At 36.4% G+C, this 19,030-nt stretch overlaps 1 long non-coding RNA gene across 1 annotated transcript; it reads left to right on the top strand.

The window, feature by feature from the left end:
- Positions 1-5,322: 5,322 nt before the first annotated feature.
- Positions 5,323-18,801, top strand: LOC109033919 (uncharacterized). The gene is made up of 4 exons (XR_011900390.1): positions 5,323-5,586; positions 9,028-9,182; positions 10,914-11,033; positions 13,785-18,801. It is a non-coding gene; the product is annotated as an uncharacterized lncRNA (long non-coding RNA).
- Positions 18,802-19,030: the final 229 nt, after the last annotated feature.

The raw sequence follows: 19,030 nt of genomic DNA, 5'->3' as shown, positions 1-19,030 counted from the left end.
ATAGATCAATTGAGAAACACCCCTACATCAATCGTCACAATCGCTCAGCTTGAAAGGACCTAACTCTGAAAATGTTTAAAAGTTTTATAGTAGAAGAATGTTTTTAAGGGTCGGGCGCTTTTATAATAATTCATTTTTCTCGAATACATTTTTTGGACCTCTCACGTTGAGCTTTGGTCAAGTTGAAAATGACCAATCTCCAATGGCCAAGTTAAAAACATGCACCAAAAAATATTTAGATCATTGAAAACTATTGGGTCCAATCAGTTTTTTGTTCGTTTCTCTTACACATAATTAAACTGAATAGATCAATTTAGAAACACCTTTACATTAGAAGCAAAACTGTCTGATGAAGCCCCCTTGTACTTGTCCTTTTATTAAGTTTTTTTTTCAACTATTAGTAATGGTTAATTACATACTGCCGTGCTAAGGAAGAACGCCGTATGAGCCTTTAGACGTTGCCAAGTTTCCTTTGATAAAAACCGAATTTACTGGAAAAATTGAGAGTGTTTTCCCCCAAAATTTTCAGACAACTTTATACGTAATTTAATCTAAAATATCTGAAAATTTCAAAGAAAAATGTGCATGAATGCCGTCAAAAATACAAGTTTCATCAAGGGAAATTTAGCAACTCCCGAGTGTTCATACGGCGTTCTTCCTTATCACGGCAGTATAGTACATTGCAAATGTTAGAATGAAATTGAATGGAAGGATTTGTTTTTTTTATTTTCTTAAATGGATGAAATTTTGTAAATATTTGTACATGTATTTGCATAGTACTTACATTCTTCGTTCGCTGAAATCAACTAGAAATTGAGGTTTGTTTGCAGTAAAAACATTACTCACGAGCATTTTGGGGGGGGGGGGGCGAAAAGCGTCTGCGATAAATTGAAATAAAGGCCAGCATGCTTGTAAGTATTTTTTTTTTTTTTTTTTTTTTTTTTTTTTTTTTTTTTTTTTTTTGTATATTCTACTAGTAACTTCAACGTTAAACAGTTCCAATTTTAATGTGTACTCTTTCAAAAATCCTTCTTCCATCTCGAGTGATATATGGTTGTGGTTCTTATTTTTCTGGCCGAACCTGCATAACATCGTTTAATTGAGTTTATTCCTCCCTCACAGTGGGACGAATTATCTCATGTTGAGATTCACGAAACCATTGTGAGGTTGTCGAGAGTTGATTAAAGTGCAGTATTTGTACGCAAATTTTCTATCTTAATGAGACACCAAACAAAAAAACAAAAAAAAAAAAAAAAAAAAAAAAGTTATGGTTGTGGTAAGCAGTTTGAAACAAATAAAGAATTCGCGGCTCTTCGCCTCGTCCAAATTCTGTTTCGTAGAAGTAACACCGGTGGCTGTCAAAAGCTTTTAACTTTGACTTTAAAAATCGTGTTTCTACTTTCTTGGGTACCACTGTAGTGAGAGGTGAGCTTTAGATGGTGAGTTGTGAAACGGGCGTGGGCCGAATGAGAACTTTTTGATTACCCATCCCTGAAGAATTACCCGATTCGCAGGTCTGTAATTAAACTTTTATGGGCCGCAGGTCGGATTGGGTCGTAATAATAATTTGCTTCTCAAAAGAAGTTAATTTCCCCTGTTTTATGACGGAGGTTGTCACCTCCACCCCCGCCACTTCTCAAAAAATTGAGAAATACTTTACATGCCTGGAAAATCGCCCGAGTTGATTTCACAAAATCTTATTTTCCTGCTTTGTATGAATATTATCTTTACATCTCCAATTCATCCCCTGTTTTTTACAAGTGAGCCTATAATGATCTAAGTCCCATGTACGAATAAAAATAATGTCAGTAGTTACCTACTAGAATATTCTTCATCAGGTATCCTAGGAGATACCAGCACAAACTTTCTGTCAGTGTTATTTATGCATATGGTAACGCTTATCAGCAAGTGTTGGCAAAAACTAGTGGTTAATAGTTTCACAGAGATCAGTATAATCAAGAATCTAGGAATCACTAATATTTTTGTCTCCTAAAATATTTCCTACAACTTATGAGTATCGCTTAACGCTTATTGCATCTGACAGTCTCCGGATGAAATAATTTAATTAACTACTCTAATTACAACGCAGAAGAGAGAAGAACTCATAATCATTATGTAGACTCTCCCAACGCGCATGCACTTACATCACCCTTCAAACGGTCAAGTAGATAACTATTCCAACTCGAGAGGCAAAGTTCTTGCCTAGTTTCGGATTTGAAGGCGCACTGCAGGTCTTCGTGAAGGCCCTTCCATTCCGTTCTCCATTCTTCAACCGTTTACTCCTTATACACCGCAAATTACATTCACAAATAATCGGAAACCATCATTGACTTTTACATTTAGCAAGAAGGATTCGGGCTTATTTTAGAAACCATGCTGGTACTATTAATTTGCAGATAGGATAGGCCAGAAATAGATGTTCCATACTGCAAAATTTGGTTTACCCCAGGAGCAATGATTGTTAGAATAAAATTTTTAATAACTGGTAGAATGCTCGTTTTAGGAAACCTTTTATGGTCCGGTAGTAAATGTAGGAGTGGTACAGTTTAAGTAAAATTTAAGTGGAATAGTGAAATGAAAAAAAAAAAACCTCTTAAAATATCAACTGGAGTTAACACTGAAAAAACTCTTAGTAGTTAGTCATTTTTAAAGAATCTTTTGCTTTGATTTCACTACCGTAAATTTTAATTTTTTAAAAAAAAAAAGTCAAAAAGGGTTTCCCCAAACGAATGTCTCAACAGTTGTTTATAAGAATTTTTGAAAATTGCTCTCTGAGGGTTACCCTTACTAGAACATAGAAAACGCGTGACACAGATCACACAAATGTACGTTTTGAAGTGCATGTTCAGCATTAAGAATACATTCAACCCGATTTGTATGCGATTAAGCCTTTAAGGAGCCCACCCACTTAGCAGTGTCTCTCGTGTGCAACCGCTCCATTCAATCAGTTGATTTCAAAAGGGAACGGGTCCATTTTTTTATGAGTCTTAGTTAGCATGTCATTTTATGCAAAACAAGGATCATGGAAAAAGGGACTCGTTCCCTTGTGAAAACAACTGATTCATTTGCCCTCGATTGAAAAGACACCAAAAAATTTGGATTACTTCACCGAATCGGCCAATTCATTCCGTGCATTAGTGTTCCTACCTAGGCCGAGCAGAGCCGTGGATTTTCCAGGCGGCGTCCGTAAATGTGCCAGCGACATGGTGGGGGGTGGGGGGTTGGAAAGGGGCCGAAAGGCATAGAGGGGAAACCGCGATGGCAAGAGACATGCGCCATGACTGGAATCGTGTACAATTGTCTATTGTCTGGTGTTTAGCAAAGCGCGAAGAATATAATTAGCGAAACTGTTGGATTGCGCGAGCGAGGGGCGGGGTCCGTGGGGCACAGGGAAGGGGGGTGGGAGGGCAAGAAATTAAACGGGTTTGAATCAATATTTAAACAGTGTGCAAAACTCAGCGTTTCGTGTGCGCGCGGATTACCTGTGGAGGCACCCGCATTCGTTTGTTTAATTTTATAAATTGGTCGGGATGAAGCGAACCGCTGATTGTGGCCGGTGAGCCTTTCACACGGGCATCATCAACCTCGCACATGAACGCTGCCGTGCTTTGGGAAAACGCCGTATGAGCCTTTAGACATTGCCATATTTCCTCCAGTGAAAAACAAATTCACATGGAAAATTGTGAAAATTTTTGGATTAAATGGATAATAAAATCGCTTAAAATTTTTAAAAAAACTCAAACTTCCCTTACTTAATTAATTGTCCGGGCGACGTTTCGGATAAATAATTAATTAAGGAAAGTTTGAGCTTTTTTTAATTTTTAGCGATTTTATTCTTCATTTAAGTGTACTTGCCTTATTTTTTCGCCTCATTTTCATTGTCATTTTTCGGCTAATTTTTCAAACAATTTTGGTTGCAATTACGTCTAAAATATCTGAGAAATGTGAGATAAAAAGGCACATATTTATTTAAATAAAAAATTAGCGGGGGAGATTAGGCAACGTCTAAAGGCTCATACGGCGTTTTTAGCCCAGCAAAATGGTAAGCGGGTAATTCTTGGAATGAGTATTCCTTTTTTCCAAGCGACTGACTGACTTTTTGCGATTGAATTCGATAAAAGCTAATTGCAAAAATAATTTTTCACAACCTTAATATCGCACCTTAAACGAGTTTGTTTTAAAAAACGTTTTATTTGTATTTGTAAGGAACATTTTAAATAAGCGATTTTAGAAAACTAGGTGAACATTCCTATAGGAAACCTTTTTTAAATGTTAAAGAAATTATTCGTATATTTTAGCAGGGCTCTACCTTGAAAAAGAAGTATATTTAACCGATGGAAGTTGTGATGCTTGCAGGGATAAAAATTCTTCCACAAAACAATCGAGCAAATAAAATATATGTACGTCCAAATATATACAATTCATGATTACAAGTAACGTAAAAACGTCCAATTTGGAACCAAAGCAAGGCGTCAACGCTTCGGACGGTAGGTATTTTTCCCAACGTAGTGCTGAATAAAAAAAAAACTAACTGACTTTCATTCTTCATATTTTTAAGCGACTATGACGATCACAAATGCTTGTACGTACTTTTCTCCCAAAAATTGTTTCATCGAGGAAAAGCTTACCGACATTTGGACCTTACTTTGGAATTAGGAACTACAATTTCTAGATCATCCGTAAAAGCACTTGAGTGCGTAGGGAAACTAATCGTACATACGTCGTTCCTAAACTGAGTCAGAATTTGTAGTTCCTATCACGGAAAAAAATATTACAATCCCAACTATACTCCTGACTGATTTTGGAGCCAGATATGAGAGTAGTTGCACCAGTCAGAGGTTTGGTTGAGTCTGCCAGAAAAGTGGTTGGATCAAACACTTTTTTCCTTTTCACTTGTTACTCCCGACCTTTGGCTAGGGAAACCACTCATATATCTAGCGCCATAATCAGTCAGGAGTATAGTTGGGATTTTTGTACTTTTTAATATTGCAAAATAATAATTATAAGCTCTTATCCTTAGTATTTGACGAGTGTCTATTACAGACCATCAGGAATTCTAACTAAAAACTGAAGCATACGAATGATCAGGTTATCGTGTATCGGAGCAGTACGTAAGGATTAAGAACATGAAATCTCGAATGGAGCTCTGTCGTTTTCGCTTAGGGTGGCAGAGCTGGTAACCTATTTCCTCACCCCCAAGAGTAAAAAAGCGAACGACATAAAAAAAGCTTGGCGAACACCCTGTGGCCGTGTGCGTGGAAAGAAAATATTCATACGTGGGAAGCCCCGCGAGTAAATTGTTGGAACGGAAGATGTGAATAATTCCTTGCAGGGATTCCGAAGGAGATAAGGGGAAGCGAAAGGCGGGGGTTCCAGCCGCGCCCTATCCCTGCCGCGCCTCCCTCGCGGCGGAGATCCAGTACGCAGCATCCCAGCATCCCTTAACTCCGACGTCCCTGTCAGCGTTTACAAATCTTCCGAGCGGGTCTATTTGCTTATTTACTTGACCATCGCGAATAGTGAGTCACGCTCCGGGAATATCCCTTCGAAACCCTTTTGTTTTGTGCGCGATGTGCTCGTTTGCAGGTAAGAAACAACCCTTCTGTTCGCACTGAAAAAAAAGTGAAGTTGATTTAACACTCTGGATGTAAAAAAGTGTATATGAACTAACAAAATGCTGAATTAACTCCTACAGCAGTAATTTTAGCAATGTCAAGATGTAAAACTAACTGCCGTATTGGGTAATTTAGCATTTTTTGAGTTATCGCAAACTTTTTTTACTTCCAGAATGTTAAACCAACTTCACTTTTTTCGGTACACCGATTCGGGTGCGCGCTTCTCGAATTTCTTGTATATTCACCCGCGTGAAAGGGTGAGTGTAGCAAGTTGAGCTTTTTCGGTTCTTTGTTGATCGGGTTTGACGCGTTCGATCGTTTTACTCGTCGTTGTCTCGTTATAGTTTGTTGTTAATTGGTAAAGCTAGGATTTCGGCCATTTTTTTTTCGATTTATTTTTGTAACCTTGTATTCACCGAATCGCGCGTATTTATGTACAGTTAAAGGGTTGCGCGATCTACTCATCCTTTCTGTGGACTGTCCGCCATTTTGAATGGCAGGAAAACATTCGGTTTTCCCGCGATCGCGGTGCGCTTTGCTTTCCCGATTTTGCAAATCTCTGTTTAAGATGTGTTCATGACTCAGTCAACTATATCCGCTTACCCTACGTCTAAAATTCACGGCTAAGAAAAACACGGTTAATGTATTCTCTCCGTCCTGTTTTTAAAATAATCTATTTTTTTTTATTTTGTCCTTGCGCTCTATGGAGTAGAATACTTTGTACACTACTGAATTTAAAATTGTTGAGGATGTGACTAATTCATTTGGGTTCCAGAATTATATTTTGAAGTACTTAATATACCGAGTTTGCGTATAATCTCTTTTTCCTGCTATTAACTTAAATATTCGCTTCAACTCATAACATATTTCTTAAATAAGAACATTAATTTCTGCTTATTTAAACAAAGAAAAACATAGTTATAACAGAAATCCTCTAATTTCGATGTTTTTATATCAAGTCAGACCATAAATTTGGTAAAATAAATTTTGAATTTTTGCTGCTGCCAAATTGAACCCAAGTAAAGCTTATTTTCATCGTTACAGGATTAAAATATTTAGTTCGGAAGATATCGTTTTATAATAGAATAAGGCATTGTCCTATCTTTCAATCGCTAACTTAGCCTATATTTTCATTATATTTATATTATAATTTTTATTGGTGGACTGTTTTTTTCAAACTTACAACTATGTAACATTGTGGAATTAAGCTTTCTAAAGTCTCAAAATTCATTAAATACATTGAAAAGAATGCTTCATGCATCGTTGACACTGTTGAAACGGGAAGATGAGATCGGAAAAATTGAATTCCATTGAATTTATCAAATAAAGTTGGCCAGAAATTTCATCCAAATTTCTTAAGTCTTAAAAAATCCGAAGTTATAAATTCCACACAAAATTTTTGGCATGACGATGGAGTTTCGAAACAGTTAGCCGATGACAAAAAACGGCTAGATTATGATGCTTTATTGCCATATGGTGTTTGCATTTATTCGTACCCTGAGCTTAAATTATTCAAAAAACAGCTATGCTAGATTATATGATGCTTCTTTTGCCGTATGTTTTTTTCGTTTCTTCGCAACTCAAGCTTAAATGATTCAAATAACAATTTTGCATTGAAGCCGTACGTTTCTCTGCAAGCATGGACTACGATCTAATACATACTTTCTAAGAGTGATAAGCATCAAGCATTCCACTGTTTGAATGAGGGAAAATATTATATTAACCCTCAATACCGAAAAGAAGTTTTGCTGACGTCTTTTTTACGATAAATACTCACGGCAAGGATGAAAAATTACGGAAGAATGCGACTTTGCTGGTTAAAAAAGCTGTTGATTGCCCTTAATAATGGAACGATAAAAACAGTTAAGACCAAATTTAGTACACAGATTCTTAGTTTACATTTAAATAGTTTTATGAATTTCTATACAGTTTCATGCGTCTATTTAGCATTGCGTTATTATTAAAAGACGTAAGACGAAGACATCGGTAGTAGAAAATCTCGACTGTTCTATAGAAAATGTTAAAGTTTTTTAACGCAGCCACACTAATAATTTATGACAAATTCGATCAAAAAAGGTATTAATATGCGGTTAATTTTGAAGCCAATCCTGATGTTGTTTCTGTTAACGTGTGCGTTCAAAGAACCAAAAAAACTGAGATCAAGGCCTTTTATTTATTTATTTTTTTTTCTTGGAAGGGGGGAGGGGCTGTGTTAAATACAGCCCCGTTTCGGAGCGGTTTATCGACGAGACAATCAATATCAATGCTTGGGTTTTACAATTTGCATCATCGTCTCAATGAATGTCGCTTCTAAGAGGGGCTTGTTTCTGAGTTGACATTCGAGCTATCGATAGATCTGACTTGTTCTCAGAAAAGTTACACTTAGTCCGAGACTGGTCTCAAAAATTAGCACAAAGCAGATTCAAATTGGACGCATTTCTGTCAAAAGGAACTACGTCTCACGAAAACCCTATGCTTATCGTTCCTTTTACCATAAATGCGTCCAATTTTCCCATTGTGGATGTACTGTGCCCGTCGTCTTTTAATTTTCTCCACGCAGGAAAAGGAATTATAAATATATTTTCACGATTTAAAAAGAATTGCTAATTTCTATGAAGAAACGAATCTGTTCTAGATTTATTTAATTATTATGAAAGCATTGTAATGCATTATCCAGGCATTAAATTGTCATAAATTATAATATTTCGTTCCCGCGTTATGAGGATTAAATCGAGTCAGTTTTCACTCTACTTTCAAGGCAAATTTTACTATATTTAGATTCATTCGACTTTAAGTGGCTCTAAATGAATCTCATTAGCTCTGAATCCAAAAGTTAAGTGAATCGACTTATTTTCAATGTAGGAATAAAGTAGCATTATATTTGAAAAGTACATCCTATTTCTGTTCTTGTAGTTATCCCTAAACGAATTGTGTAATCCTCGTAAGTTTAGAAATTGCCTTTTTGTGTGTTCCTTTGAGGAAGTGTATCAGCCTCATGGTCCTTTCTTGATTGCATTGAAAACAGTCCGAATGCCAACAAGCCGACTCCTGGAATTTTTGGGTTTGTCCATATTGCACACAAGAATAATTTGTATTGTGCAAATATGATCGGTTCATTATAGGTTGATCGGATTTTTTTCGAACCTCTATCAGTATTTGACTAATTGTTGGTCATCAAAAAGATATGAAAGGCTCGTAAAATTCTTAGAATGACTTTTGCGACTGACCGATCACATTCATTTGCCTTGATTCTGTCTCGGTCAATAGAGGAACGCAAGATTCCAAAAAACGGCCGCAAGTTAGCCAATAATCAGGCTTAAAACTGTTAGATTTTTTCATTTCCTCCAAGTGATATTTTGAACATAAACATCCAATAGCTAAAATTTAATAGTTAATCATTTTTCTGTTGCAGAGGAACTACTCGGTTTTGAAAAGAATATACTTGACTGCAATTCACTGAAACACTTGACTACAGTTCCGGAGAACAATTTTTCTTCAAGAGTATCTTGATTCACAGTTTGATGTAATCGACTTCAGGTCCTTGGGAAACTCAAACCAAGGTGGCAGGTGAGCACGTGATATTAAAGTCGGAAAAGAGGGAATAGAAGAGGAAATATATCAATAAATATTTGAATTCAGCCTTCAATTCAAGTTTTTTTTTTTACTTCTAAATGTGCTAGAATATTCAAAAAAATGACTAGCGCAGTTAAAACACTTGCGCTTGTACTTTAATAGTACAATGTACATTCAGAGTTTAGGGGGGTCGGGAAAAACGTACCTTCATATGAATGAAGTAACATGAAAAGTATAAGCATAACCCTGGTAAAAATTGGCGATAAGAGCTGCGTTTCAAAATACCATAAGAATTCTTATAGCCGGCTAAAGAAAACTACAGAAAATCATATAGCTGGCTGTAGAATGCGGAGAAAATCATACGGCCGGGCTATAAGAGGCGATAAAAAATTATGCAGCCGGGCTATAGTTCCTATCGCCGGGCTTTACACTTTATCGCCTGGTTGTTGCTTTTTCGTCATCGATTATAAAAGGCTATAAGAAATTGTGTAGAAATTCGTGTGCTTTGGAAATCATTAAATTTGATACGGAGCCACCTTAATACTTACAAAACACACATTATATTTTCCTTTAATACATATTTTTTTCATCAATTAAAATGAGAATAATCCATACAGAGTGTGCAAACATTTCAAAATCATGAGTTGAATAACGCTGACTCCGCCAGATTAAATATTAAAGCCTAACACAAAGCGGAGCGGCGACGCACTGGTGCCGACAAACCTAACAGGGATACTTCACGCATTGCGCAACGCGTGAAGTATCCCTGTTAGGTTTGTAGGCGCCAATGCGTGTTTCGCGCTGGCTGCCCGCCTGCCACGGCGCTTGAAGCAACTATTTCACACCGGAGCTATTGCACAGTATCATACGAAACTGAAGGCGCTCTAATATATTAGTAATGGCAGGCATCCATCAAAAGTACGGAGCTTTCCTCGCAAAATAAATCAAGATACTACGGCCCAAAAAGAGAGCAGTATTCCAAAAACTCACCAAGTCCTAGCATCCGTAATTAGTAACGTTTAGCATACACTTTATCGCCTGGCTGTTGCTTAATCGCCATCGCCTATAAAAGGCTATAAGAAATTGTGTAGCCGGCTATAGAAGCTAATGGAAATCTTACAGCCGGCTGTAAGCTGAAATTCAACGTAATAAAGGCCTGGTTTTTTTAAAGAGGAAACATAGCATTCGATACTGATATCGAAACTGCTCTCGAATGCGATATTTTCTCTCTAAAAAAAGCACGCCTTTATTACGTTGAATTTCTTCGTCACAATTGGTAAGTGAGCGCTTTAGTCTCCTGACAACAGAATTGCGATCTCAAAATTGGAGAAAAATGACGAGTAGCTGAAAAAATGGTACCAATTGATGCGATATATCGCATGTCGTTCTGACACAAAATATGGCGTCAATCGAATCACCTTAAGCGCATAGTCTTTTAAGCAGAGTGGATTCACTATCCTTAACAGATTATTTCAAAGTGACACTTTGTACTCATCATTGTATTGTTAATCGGTGAAGGAAAAAAAATGGATGAAATTGATCGACAAGTGAGTGCGATTTTTACAGAATTGAAGAAAAATATTTAAAATTCGACAACCAAACATCTTGTCTAGTCAAATTAAGTCAACTAACAGAGAGTACAATGGCCAAAATCAGTAACCACTGTTATAACTTAATTAGTGTGATCATTACCCATAACTAAAATTTGTACGTGTATGTTTTCAGAATCGGCTTCGCTTCAAACCGCCGGTACATTTGTTCACGTGAAGTTTTTGAGACAATAGTACTATACGGCAAGTGCGTTCCTAAAATTATGATATCGTGCAGCACATGAGTTTAATCCAGGTTCGTACCATTGATGTTGATTTGGACGGCATTTTGCAATTTGGAACTATAAATTCTGGCCCGGTTTAAAAACAACATATCGACGGTGAAAGTCCGCAATCACATAACTCGTTTGCGGTGTCTGAAAATCTCCGCCTCTACGTCATTTTTTTAAAGGAGAACAAATTGATATTATTTCTTGAAGTTTTTGCAGAATTTTCTTCGCATTGAGAAGAAAAATCATGACAGTTTTAAAGAATTGCCGTTGAGTAGTTTTCCATTTAAAAAATAAAGTATGACAGGAAGTCTGCGACGTCGCAAACCGAGTTATGTGATTGCCGACTTTCACCGTCGATATGTGCCATAAGTTTCCCTATGCATGAAAGTGTTTTTTCAGATTAGCCAGAATTTATAGTTCCATATTGCAAAATGCAGTCCATTTATACTACTGAGAGAGCATTTAATTCTATGTGAAGGAGCTCATTTTCATTCTTGAAATTCGTTCGTAAAATTCAAAAATCTAGTTTTAATTCAGCTTATAAATATGTTAAGTGCGCTGAAACTTCAATTGAAAAGTTTTACCTTTTATCAATTTCAATTTTCATAAATGAATCCAAAAATGCGTCAAAAATCACGAGAGAGCACTATTTCTATCATTGCGTATGAGAGTCATGAAATTCTACCATTATCTCTAAAATCGTCACTGTATAATAAATTGTTCTTTAATTCCTTTATTATGAAAAATAACGATATCCATTACGGTTTGACAATATGTTAATGACTACTTCTATTCTAGCTGACCTTATATTAATGAAATAGTAGATGATCTGGTCGTTGATTGCAGTAAATTGTAGATCGAACTGCAGGGCACAAAAAAAATGTGACATCGAGTCCCTGCTAACGATCTGGTAAAGGGTAGCTAAAGCATATTTTTGGGATGTGTCAAAAATTACTTCAAAAATTATAAATTGCCTTTCTCGTGTGATAGAGCTCTTGCACTTGCGCGTACGTCAGGAATTTGCGATGTGAGCACTGATTCTTGGGTAAAATTGCGTGGATGGTGCAACTGATCCTCTCTAAGATCAACTCCAAAGCTCAAAAAAGTTCTCAAAGTTGAGGCTGTAATGGAGGGGATATCCCACGCTATCCTGAAAGTCCCCCTCTATATATCAAGGCAATGTCTCTATGTAAAAATAGGGAGCAAATACATTAACAGGGTTGCCACTTGATTTGGGGACTCCAAAACTGAAAACACGGAGACCCTGCTAATGTATTTGCTCCTTATCTTCGCTGCAGAGTTTGACCAGATATGGAGGTGGACTCTGAGGGTAGCGTGGGATACCCTTCATTTCGCCCTCAACTTTGAGAACTTTTTTTGAGCTTCGGAGTTGATTTCAGAGAAAACCTGTTGCACCATCGTGTTTCTCACGAAATTTTACGTAAGTCAAAATACGGAAATCCCTGATCCCTGACGCATGCAAGAGCTCCATTATTATTACTCATAAGGCTGAAAACTCCTAGATGATCACCACTTAGCCTTTTCAATTTTATCTGGGAATGGTGTTGATGTTACGTTTCTTACGATCCCTCAGTTATCTCTTTACAGTGACCTTATATTTTGACCCTTCTCAGTATGAAGTCTCAGAATCTGAATTGGACTGTGTTAAGCAGAAAATAACCAAGCCACATTAGCTATTGCCAAATTTAATCGGACAATTTAATTTTTTACATGAAAACGGCTATGCAGATTTTTCATCAAATTTTTTGTGCAGTACGAAGCAAATTTCTTACAATTTTCAAAGGAATTCGCACAAACGTACTCTTGTAAAATTTAAATTGCCCAGTTAAATTTGGTCTTAATAAGTGATGTGGGTTGGTTTCTCTCTGCTTTATGCGGTCCAATTAATTATGATTAAAAACATATTTACTAATTTCCTGCTAGAGGCCAAGATTGCATGGAAATAATTTAACTGAGGCTGAAAGATCGTGCTTTGAAACTGGTTGACCGCTTCCAACGAAAATGGGGAATGGGAATATGTGAACCAACGGTATGTAAACAGATAGGATTAAAAAATAAAGCAGAGCAGACTGAGATTTATAAGTATGAAAGGCACGAAAAAAATTTGCAAGAGTCCTCTGAGACTTCAGTGTTATTTTTCATAAAACCAAAGAGAAGATGAAATTGAAATTGTAGCCACCTTTTGCTGGCATCAAAGATGGACTCATCGTGGACTATATGTACACTGATATTACACTATGTTGACCGTCACACTTTATATAATTTCTACTTTTCCCAACTGTGCTCTGCGCAAATAGTGTATTGTTTCCTGCGAAACTCCGTGAAGCATGCCAACTGGAACATACTCGTGTTTCACGACTCAAGTGAACAACTAAATGCATGTTTCAGAGATATTATACAGTGCGGTTGTAGGTTTTGAGTCTGATTCTAAAAGTCTCGATGACGCCAGGAGAATCACGTATTTTAGTCACAGTATTTTAAAATCTGAAAACCATAATTTCACAAACTAACAGAAAATACTAAAACATGCGTGTTTCATATTTCATTTGAAAGTTTTACTCACTCATTTCGAATCGACGAGGAAAAAATGACATGGTTTCCATATGTGAAAATAAAATTCGGGCCAAATGAAGATGGTATTATTTCTCGGGGTAAAAAGAGCAAACTCAATTATAATCTTGCCAGATAGAGAGTAAAACGATACTTAACTATGATTTACTAGTTTATTTTGTTAACTTTCTTTCTAATTGCAGGCATGGACGAGGATACGTTTCTTACTCCAAAAATGCAGCAGTCTGACCTCAGCATCCAAGCTCGCCTGTTAAAATTGGTGCAGTGCAGCTACCAGTGTTTCGACCAACTTAACTCTCGTTTCCTTCGTTCGCACAACAACATGAGAAATATTCGATCCACCTTCATGGAACACATCCACAGAAACATCTTAGAACGTATGGGAGGCGGAGAAATACGTCTGAAAAACGTGTCAAGAAGGATCTGCGCTACGAATTAACATGAATTCTAAGCACATTCGTGATCTACCCTGTAGATCCGGGCTTTTGTAGAATATCTAAGTATCAGAAGCTCGTCTCTACAGGTATCTTACGGATGGGAGACGAATCATCTAATTTTCACCAGATCGTTCCGTCATGACCAGTCTCCTCTGCTTATCACGTCACCTCTCTCGTCGTCATGCTGTCACCTTGGTTGTGAGAAAGCGAAGAAAACATCGGAGGAATTTTTCTCTGGGTTCTGATTAAACCTGTGAATTTCATTCTAAATTTCATCGTCAAAGGAAAAATATTATTTGTATCAGAGAGCCAAAGTTTTTTAGTCTCTCCATAGGATTTATCAATTTGTATCTATTTTATTCTATCTATATGTGTCTGATACGATAATGGCTAGACAAACAGAGCTGATGCCCTGAGTTGAAGGAGGAAGGAGAAGATATTCGGGTCGAAAAATCGGACTTAGATAATTCTGTGAAAAACTCTCTGAGAAAATAAGTTTAGATCATTTTGGTATCAGTAGATGACCATAAGCGTAGCCAGGGTATCTTGCTGAGGAGGTCCTGACTCTCCTATTACTTTGGCATTTTGGGTCGTATGGAATCCCTCTCGGTCCAAAGGATGGTTCGCGGGGAATCCTTTGGCAAAGTTTCGAAATTTTACCTCTCTTTGAACGCAATTCACGGCTCTTTTAACGCAAAATTTCCATTAATTTCTGCAAAAAAAAAATACATTACTGAAAGTAGTTGCACGTTATTACTGAAAACAAGCACAGTAAAACTTCCACAAGTGGTGCTCTCTGCGGGAAACTTTGGGAAACATGCTAACTAGCCCCTTAAATTCGACTGATAGGCATCTTCTTATGTGCCACTGCGACTTATCACTGGGACACTTATGTCTGACGAAGGTTTTTGTCCACCATCCAAAATCTCTGAAGAGGACCAGATGATACTGCGGGGGCCAGTCCCCGACTCCCCCCCCCCCCCAAAAAAAAATCTAGCTACGCCCAAATAAAATGGATCAAAGACCGACCGTCATGCGCCCTGAACATGACAGAATAGAATTTTACATTTTCTTCAAACACCGTTTTCTGAACTGCAAACTTCAAATCATTTTAATGCCGGTCGAGTTTGATATTTTTGGGCGTTTGTCCTCGAATATTTGTGGAGTCTCTTTATGCCCTTATCTCCTGTGGCATTGAAGTTCAAATTTGAATTTTCGTTGTACAAGTATTATTTCCTTGTGGGTGATCACAAATGTAAATTTTATATGTAGAAATTAATGGATGAATTTTGAAAAATGATGTTCTTAGAACAGAGCTGACTAACTGCGGTTCAAAAATTAAGGGGTTTTCCTAATAATGAATCCTTCATTCAACGATAAATGTCGTTTTTTATAACTTTTAGGTTTTTGTTTAAATAATTAAAAAACAACAATCGCGATTTTAGCGATTTTTATAGGTATACGTTTTTTATTGATGTTGAAATCTCCTCAAATGCGATAACGTAGTGATGATTTTGTAATTTATATTTATGTACATTTAGTATAAAATGAACCATACCGAAACACTTAAACCATAGTAGTGCGATTTGTCAATGGATCCATGCATTTCTCAATTTCTTGGTTAAACTATCACTCTTCCTGTATTCATGCCAGTGGCGTGTTGTGCTAGAATTACATATTAATATGTTCTAATTTTTATCTAAATCTGTTTAGAAAATTCGGGAAATATTATTTCCTATAATGACTCATATGCCAAAATCTGAGAAATTGCAGGGATTAGAATGAAATGGAGATTCTTTTCGGTAAAAAGGCGTATGCAAATTCCAACGCTGCTGAGATTGTGGAACGTAGTTGTGAGCACTAATCCAAAAGTTCTACTATGAATTTTCCCCGAGATCTGCTCCGAGTTTTTTCTCACTATTAGAGGGAATTAAGTCGACTGTTAATGAATTTCCTCTGCCGCAAACTCTATAAAGAATTGCACAATATCAGCAGCATAGCAAGTCTCACACGCCGTTTTACCGGAAAAGTCCTCAATTATAGCTTGTTGGCATTACACTTTTTTGCAGGGACTTGAAGCTTTCTAAAAACGCAAACGCTCTTCAACGCTTGAAGCAAAGCCTCCCGATTTTAATTTGTCAAAAAATATTTTCAAGAAGTCCATAAAATAAGATCATGCGTGGTTTTTTTTTTTTTTATTTCTAGAGTACATTTTCAACTTCTATGTAAAAACATGTTTAGACGTTGTTAACACGAACAGAAAATGATTGATCATTCTTAGCACTTTCAGCATGTTTTTTTAAAATCAAAACAATTAATCAAATTGATTGAATAAAGCCTTCAGAGAATGTGATACAGTTATGAGAACATAAAACATGCCTGGCGTCTTTCAATATTTTTCTGGTGAAAGTCACATGTTTCCAGAAAAAATTAGCCTAGTGAATTCAGAGAGATATTTTTTCCTCGAAATATTGTCTTCATTTTTATGACTTTAGTTTTTCTAAAATAACCTGTAGATAGGTGACTTCAGAAATTCTCTCTGTTCGGTGCAACATCAATTAAGATGCCTCATGAAAAAATTAACTGTCATTTTTTAAGACTGTAACCCTGTTCTTCACAAATTATTTTGAAATGGATTGGACGATTTTAATACTTTTGATTCCATAATGATTGTAAAAAATTTCAAGGCATAATCCTTGAGTATCTCCCTAGTGTACATTCTAAAATTAATATAGTTACAAGCAAAAAGTGGCGAGTGAATACTTTTTTCAGACTCCCAAGAGGGTATATATGTACACATTATTTGCATAAGCTTTGTTTAATTAATAGTAATTTGACTGATTAGTGCGAATACATTATTATTGTTATGAAAAATAAATTAATGAAAAATACGCAGAGTTTCACCTAAAAACTTCGCAACTTCATATGTTATACAAACTCCTTTCGTTCTTTTTTTTATTTTTGTACACGAATTTGATGTATTTTTCCTTCTTTAAGACGCTTGATTTTGACAATTATGTGAAAAATTAAACATATTTTAAGTAAATAATCATCTTTAAGCTTTGATAACCCATTCGAATTTGGCTTAGGTCAATGAACTGATCCGTAATATATTTCCAGAATGTAAAAACATTGCAGGAAAGAAGAACAAGAATCTCCAACAAGAATATTCTTCAGAGAATCATCTTGGCCACCGAATGAAGAAACAATGCGCTTCTTTAAAATAACAAAGCATTTCCACGAAGTAGCAGTAACACATCAATGTTGAGTATCGAAAAAGACTCATCTTAATTTACAATATTCCAGGTTGTTGACAGGTCTCTTTTGCCCAAGAGGAAACCAACGAAAATTGTTTCGAATTTTCACTAATTTCTTCTTGTCTAGAGACAAAGAGACTTTCCACTACCTTCTTAGCGACAAGTAGGAAGCTATACTTTCGAGGATGCAACACTGCCTCATTAAAAATTAGATGGGAGCAACAGTCATCTTACATACTAGGTAGTTGATCAGCTTCAGGTGACGTCATGATCCAAACAAGGTTACCGAGCAACGGTTGTTTTTTTGCAAAAGTAAATACTCAACACGTTGTTAAGCATCCACTTAGTACGTAGATCGAAAATTGAATAATAAAGTCCCGAAAGTAAAAGCTTCCGCCATTCCGAAAAAACCAATGAAGAGTCTCTCTTTGTTTCTGGCTAAAAATTACTTAAGTGTCGATCATCTTTAGTCTACTTTAAAGATCGCGGTGTTTTGGGTCTTTTCTTTTTTGCAGACCTGTCTCATTCCTCTAATCTGTGAAAAATGAGTGCTTACAATATTCCTTAAATTTGTAACCAACTCAGTTAACGTGGGTGTTTCTTTATGTTTTTAGGCGGAAACTAAAAGACTAACGTGCTACAACCCTCAAATTTTTAGGGTAAAAAAAAAACCCTTCAGTGAGACACGTTATGAATAGTTTCCTTCCAAATTTTTAAAGAAGTTTGTTCATACTTTGATCTAAATCAACTGAAACTATCAAAGAAAAATAAGTATAGCTTTCCTTAAAATAACACTTTTTTGAGAGACACTTGGCAAAATTTGCATGCGCATTGGGTACTTTTCCTTTGAGTGGTTGTGCGTGTCTGTCCATTTGTTGATAATACCTTCCATGTATGTAATAAGTCTTCACGTGGAAGCATTCAGAATACAGCCAAACGGCGGATGCAACTTAATCAACTTCGGTGTGGTGTTGGGTTGCGTCGTCAAATTTGAAGGCGAGTTGACGGTGAGTTTACGGCGATTTCGTCTCCAATAATACCAAACCAGTCTTACCAGTCCAACCGTTGCGCTATTTCTCATCGTTGGTCGTCATGCTTGTTTTGCGATAAGGGAGGATTTGTAGATTTGGGATAAACATTCTGCTTTTATGCCAAGGAAAAACGTCATATAAACTTTCTGCTGTTGCACAATTTGCGTTGAAAAAAAACACTGTTTTCTGGCAAGATTCGGAATATTCGTTTTTCAATTTTTTAGAGAAGTTTGTGCGCAATATCATTTAAATCATTTGAAACTTTCAAAGAAAAATATTCATCAATGTTCCTAAAAATAGTACTTTTTTCGATAGACAATTGGCAACATTCGCATGTATATTAGGCGTTTGTCCTTTACGTGGTTGTGTATGTTTGTCAATTTCTTAATAATCCTTCACTTTTAAGTAATAGGTCTCCAGGACGTTTAGAAACATTCAGAATACAGATGAGGTTGAACTGTTGCTGACAATTTCGTTCAAGGTAAGTTCTAATAAATTTAACCATTATTTTTTCATGAATCATTGTTTTGTTTAAAAGTCCGCAAAAATCGAAGAGATGGGCGCTGATGAAAGGGAAAAAACCCATTTATGCATGCAAAACTTTTAGAATAAACAATGTGGTAAGGCAGTGGTGGGTCCGCATTATATTCTGCGGGAAAATAACAAAGCTAGAAATTTCAAAAAGGCCAAACAGAGTCAAAAA

This window comes from Bemisia tabaci, chromosome 8, assembly GCF_918797505.1.
Source record: "Bemisia tabaci chromosome 8, PGI_BMITA_v3".
Taxonomy (NCBI): Eukaryota; Metazoa; Arthropoda; class Insecta; order Hemiptera; family Aleyrodidae; genus Bemisia; species Bemisia tabaci.
The sequence above is the reverse complement of the archived record's forward strand: the minus strand, read 5'-3'. Positions and strand labels throughout refer to the sequence as shown.